General features: G+C 50.3%; 1 protein-coding gene and 1 long non-coding RNA gene across 7 annotated transcripts in view; one reads left to right on the forward strand and one right to left on the reverse strand.

Moving 5' to 3' along the window:
- LOC118373926 (neural cell adhesion molecule L1-like protein) overlaps positions 1-6,000 on the reverse strand; it is a 103,330-nt gene that overhangs the window by 10,271 nt on the left and 87,059 nt on the right. The gene's annotated exons all lie outside the window — the stretch shown is intronic.
- Positions 826-5,979, forward strand: LOC127932159 (uncharacterized). The gene is made up of 2 exons (XR_008144398.1): positions 826-1,100; positions 5,769-5,979. It is a non-coding gene; the product is annotated as an uncharacterized LOC127932159 (long non-coding RNA).

A 6,000-nucleotide genomic window follows, 5' to 3' on the forward strand; every position in this document is an offset into this window, starting at 1 on the left:
TTATCAATTGCATAAGTTAAAAGCCTTACATACTTCAGCATGGCACAGCAAGAACATGTGCTGACACCAACTGCAATATAAGCATGAAAAAGATGCTAAATGGTTCCCTACATAAATTTGATGGGAGATCCAATCATGTATATTAAGTAGATTACAACTAAGGGCCATCTCCGTCTTTCCTGAGTTTACAGGGTATATATTCAAAACAATATTACATTAGTCACTTTACCCCTATCTATACTATGTGTACATAATATATTCACAGCCCTTGACATTTTCCACATTTTGTTGTGTTACATCCTGAATTTAAAATGCATAAAAAATAAAAAATAAATGTGTTACTGGCCTATACACAATACCCCATAACGTAAAAGTGGAAATACATTTTTCTAAATGTTTTACATTCATAAAACATGAAAAGCTGAAATGTCTTGAGTAAATAAGTATTCAAGAACCCCTCTATTATCCAAGTCAAATAATAAGTAGCATGCTTTAAAAAAGCAGAGTCACTACAAAGACACAGACGTCCTTCCTAACTTAGTAGCTGGAGAGGAAGGAAACCGCTCAGGGATTTCACTATGAGGCCACTCGTTACTTTGGAGCAGTTACAGAGTTTACTGTCTGTGACAGGAGAAAACTGAGGATGGATCAACAACATTGTAGTTACTCCACAATAATAACCTAATTGACAGAGTGAAAAGAAGGATGCCTGAATACAAAGTGTTAATTTTGGGTCAAATACAATACATTACTGAGTATTAGGGTTGAATGGCGGGAACGGCGGGAATCCGGGTATCTAGATTTACCAGGATTTTCCCTCCCAAAACCTGTCACGGTTCATGAATCCACTGCCTCTCTTTCTCTTTCTCTCTCTCTCTCTCTCTCTCTCTCTCTCTCTCTCTCTCTCTCTCTCTCTCTCTCTCTCTCTCTCTCTCTCTCTCTCTCTCTCTCTCTCTCTCTCTCTCTCTCCTCCCCGTGTTTGTGTGGGCGTGGTTCCCAATCTCGGCCTGATTGTCTGCGCCAGCTGGAACCACTTATCTTCCCTTTATATGTTCTGTAACCAGTGTTTCTTGTTGTCAGATCGTTGTTACTTCCCTGAGGTTGTGTCGTGTGTCTGTGCTCTTCTCTCGCCGCCCTTGTGTGGATTATCTGCTGTGCTCCTTCCTACCCATCCGGACACACTCCCCTGGATTTCTCAGCACGCTATCATTGGAAGCTGCGTCCTAGTCCCTGGGTCGGATTCCGTCTGAGTACAGTCTGTCTGTCCTGTTGCTGTTGTAAACTGTATTCATTAAACCATCGTTGCTTGCATCTTGCATCCGCCTCTGTGTTGTCACAGAACGATCTGACCAGACCATGGATGCAGCGAGTTCAACGAGTCTGACCGAATTCATTTCCCGCAGTATCACGAGAATGGATCAACAAGAGGAGAACATCTCCAGCACAGGTCGGGCAGTACAAGCCCTTGCGACGCAGGTAGCCCAGCTGATCCAACAATTACAACATCTGAGGGGTTCCGCTGCGCCACCTACACCGGCAGTTCAACCCGCCCCGCCAGAGCCGGATTCCCAGCTAGAGCCACGGCTACCGACACCAGAGGGTTATTCAGGTGATCCTGACTATTGCAGAGCCTTTCTTACGAGATGTTCCATGCATTTCTCGTTGCAGCCACGGACCTTCAACCGTGAACAGTCTAAGGTAGCATTCGTACTCACACTGCTATCAGGCAAAGCGGCTCTTTGGGGAACGGCGGTGTGGGCGAACCAGGACCCATGCTGCACCTCTTTCCAGACACTCTCCGAGGAGATGAGAAGGGTCTTCGATCGGGCCGTGGCGGGTAGGGAGGCGGCCAGACTACTCGCTGACCTTCGCCAAGGAGACCGTTCAGTATCGGAATACTCCATCCAATTCCGCACTCTGGCCGCAGAGTGTCAGTGGAACGAGGAGGCGCAGTGGGACATGTTCCTGCATGGGCTGGAGGACCGGATCCAGAAGGAGATTTATGTTCTGGACCTTCCCAGGAGTTTAAACGGACTAGTGTAACTAGCCTTGAGGGTCGACGCTCGTCTGAGTCGTATTGGCCGCCGAGCATGCCCTAACAGACCGTATAACGACACGGAGGGCGGGCATGCCAGCGGCGGGAACACGGCCAGTTCAGCCTCCGCTCACGAACCCATGCAGCTGGGGAGAGCTCGCCTCTCCCGGGAAGAGAGGGAGAGGCGGAGATCCCAAGGACTCTGTCTCTACTGTGGTAGAGCGGGCCACTTTATCCACTCCTGCCCGGTAAAAGATCAGGCCCGGTAGTAAACATGAGGCTACTATCGGGTGGTGTCACCACAGAGAAGACCTCATCATCTACTCTCCTCCCGGTAAGACTAAGATGGGCCACCCACACGCACGACACCCAAGCCTTACTGGACTCAGGAGCAGAGGGTAATTTCATGGACTTCAAGCTCGCTCACAAACTCAGATTCCTATCACCTCACTCACGCACAAGATATCCGTCAACGCTCTCAATGGTCAAGTACTTCCCAACATTTCTCACACCACTGAACCTATCACACTCATCACTTCTGGCAATCACACTGAGACACTATCATTTCTACTCATGGACTCACCCCTTGCACCATTAGTCCTCGGCCACCCTTGGCTCACCCAACACAACCCCAGAGTTGAATGGGGTCATAACTCTATATCCATGTGGAGTAACAAGTGTCTTGAGTCCTGTTTAGTGTCTGCCTGTTCGTCTGTGTCTGATTCTGTGTTTCTAGAGGAGGCAGTGGATTTGTCTAACGTGCCCGTTGAATACCTCAACCTGAAGGAGGTGTTCAGTAAGTCCCGTGCTGCTTCTCTTCCTCCGCATCGTCCCTATGACTGTGCAATATAATTATTGCCAGGTGAGTCTCCGCCTAAAGGCAAGTTATATTCACTCTCTGTTCCTGAGAGGGAGGCTATGGAGAGATACATCTCTGATTCTCTGGCATCTGGATTCATTCGTCCTTCCTCTTCTCCAGCGGGGCGGGGTTCTTCTTTGTGGGGAAGGAGGACGGATCTCTGCATCCTTGCGTTGATTACCGTGGGTTGAATAACATCACAGTGAAGAATACCTATCCCTTACCGTTGATGTCCTCAGCCTTTGAAAGGTTACAGGGAGCATCCGTGTTCACTAAGTTGGATTTACGTAATGCATATCATTTGGTTCGCATAAGGGGGGGGGACGAATGGAAGACCGCGTTTAACACCCCCAGAGGGCACTTCGAATATTTGGTCATGCCTTTTGGGCTATCCAACTCCCCAGTGGTTTTCCAGGCACTCGTCAATGACGTGCTGAGAGATATGATTGATCAGTTCATATATGTTTACCTGGATGACATACTGATTTTTTCTTCTTCTCTCCAGGAACACGTTCAGCACGTCAGACGAGTGCTTCAGAGGTTGTTGGAGAATGGACTTTTGTCAAGACGGAGAAATGCATTTTCATGCACAATCCGTTCCATTCCTAGGTTACATCGTCTCGACTGAAGGTATTCGCATGGATCCTGACAAGGTTAAGGCTGTCGTGGATTGGCCAAGCCCAGATTCCCGTAAGGCCCTACAGAGGTTTCTGGGATTCGCCAATTTCTACCGGCGTTTCGTTCGCAACTTTAGTCAGATAGTCGCTCCTCTTACCGCCTTAACCTCCCCCAGAGTGATGTTCAGGTGGTCCGATACAGCCGAGGCTGCATTCGCCAAACTCAAGAGCCGCTTTGTTTCGGCTCCCATCCTCATAGCTCCCGATCCCTCGCGTCAGTTCGTAGTAGAGGTGGGGGTAGGTGCGGTACTTTCCCAACGTTCCTCTTCTGACGACAAGATGCACCCTTGTGCGTTCCTTTCCCATCGGTTATCACCTGCGGAACGCAACTACGACATTGGCAACAGAGAGTTGTTGGCAGTGAAGTTAGCACTGGAGGAGTGGCGCCATTGGTTAGAGGGTTCGTGGGTACCTTTTATAGTTTGGACCGATCACAAAAATTTGGAATATATCAGAACCGCCAAGCGACTCAACTCCAGGCAGGCGCGGTGGGCACTCTTTTTCGGACGTTTTGACTTCTCTCTCTCGTATCGCCCGGGTTCCAAGAATGTCAAACCCGATTCCCTTTCTCGCATTTTTGACCATTCCGAACGCCCATCCACTCCCGAGTGCATCCTACCCGGGACCCTAGTAGTATCCACACTCACATGGGAGGTTGAATCGAGGGTCAAAACGGCCTTAGAAGGGGTAACGCCTCCGCCCGGTTTCCCGCCTAATCGGTTGTTTGTGCCGGAGGGTGTCGGTCCGATGTTATTCGGTGGGGGCATTGCTCCAACGTAGCGTGTCATCCAGGAGTCAGCCGCACTAGCTTTTTGGTTAAGCAACGCTTTTGGTGGCCACTGATGGCTCGTGACATTCACAGTTTTGTCTTGGCTTGCTCGGTTTGTGCCACTGGGAAGACTTCTAATCGACCCCCAGATGGGTTACTCCAACCGCTGTCGGTCCCTTCGAGACCCTGGTCCCACATCGCGCTAGATTTTGTTACCGCCCTCCCGCCCTCCCAGGGCAAGACGGTGGTGTTGACCGTGGTGGACCGGTTCTCGAAGGCGGCTCATTTTATTCCCTTGCCTAAATTACCATCTGCCAAGGAGACAGCGGTAGCTGTCGTCGATCACGTCTTTCGCTTACATGGCCTGCCGATGGACGTAGTTTCTGACAGGGGGCCCCAATTTGTGTCCAAGTTTTGGCAAGAGTTTTGTAGGTTACTGGGAGCGAGTGTCAGCCTGTCTTCAGGGTTTCATCCCCAGAGCAACGGTCAAACGGAGAGGGCCAACCAAGATTTGGAGAGAGTGTTGCGATGTTTGGTTTCTAAGAATCCCTCTTCCTGGAGTCAACAACTCTCTATGGTTGAGTACGCTCACAATTCGTTGCCAGTGGCAGCTACGGGTCTCTCTCCGTTTGAGTGTAGTTTAGGTTACCAGCCACCTATCTTTCCCAGTATGGAGTCCGAGGTCACTGTTCCTTCCGCTCACGCTTTCATCCAGAGGTGCCGTCACGCATGGAGCAGAGCCCGTGAGACTCTTCTCCGGGTGGGGGCGCGCACCAAGGCTAAGGCCGATCGCCACCGGTCGAAGCCTCCGGTATACGTCGTTGGCCAAAGAGTGTGGCTTTCTACGAAGAACATTCCACTCCGATCCGTTTCGAACAAGCTTGCCCCCAAATTTATCGGCCCGTTCAAAGTCACCAGGATCATTAGTCCGGTGGCGGTCCGGCTCAAGCTTCCTCCAGCGTATAGGAGAATTCATCCTACCTTTCATGTGTCTAAAATAAAACCTGTGTTTCAGGCACGCATTAACCCGCCGGTCCCGGTTCCCCCGCCGCCACGACTTGTTGATGGGGAACCCACCTTTCTGTCAATCGTATTTTGGACTCTAGAAGGAGGGGACGCGGATTCCAGTACCTGGTGGACTGGGAGGGTTACGGCCCGGAGGAGAGAAGTTGGGTACCTGCTAGGGACATTCTGGATCACTCCCTTATCGATGATTTCAATCGACAGGTAAATTCGCCTGGGAACGCCAAGAGGCGTTTGTCACGGTTCATGAATCCACTGCCTCTCTCTCTCTCTCTCCTCCTGTGTTTGTGTGGGCGTGGTTCCCAATCTCGGCCTGATTGTCTGCGCCAGCTGGAACCACTTATCTTCCCTTTATATGTTCTGTAACCAGTGTTTCTTGTTGTCAGATCGTTGTTACTTCCTGAGGTTGTGTCGTGTGTCTGTGCTCTTCTCTCGCCGCCCTTGTGTGGATTATCTGCTGTGCTCCTTCCTACCCATCCGGACACACTCCCCTGGATTTCTCAGCACGCTATCATTGGAAGATGCGCCCTAGTCCCTGGGTCGGATTCCGTCTGAGTACAGTCTGTCTGTCCTGTTGCTGTTGTAAACTGTATTCATTAAACCATCGTTGCTTGCATCTTGCATCCGCCTCTGTGTT

This window comes from Oncorhynchus keta, chromosome 10 (assembly GCF_023373465.1).
Source record: "Oncorhynchus keta strain PuntledgeMale-10-30-2019 chromosome 10, Oket_V2, whole genome shotgun sequence".
Classification (NCBI taxonomy): Eukaryota; Metazoa; Chordata; class Actinopteri; order Salmoniformes; family Salmonidae; genus Oncorhynchus; species Oncorhynchus keta.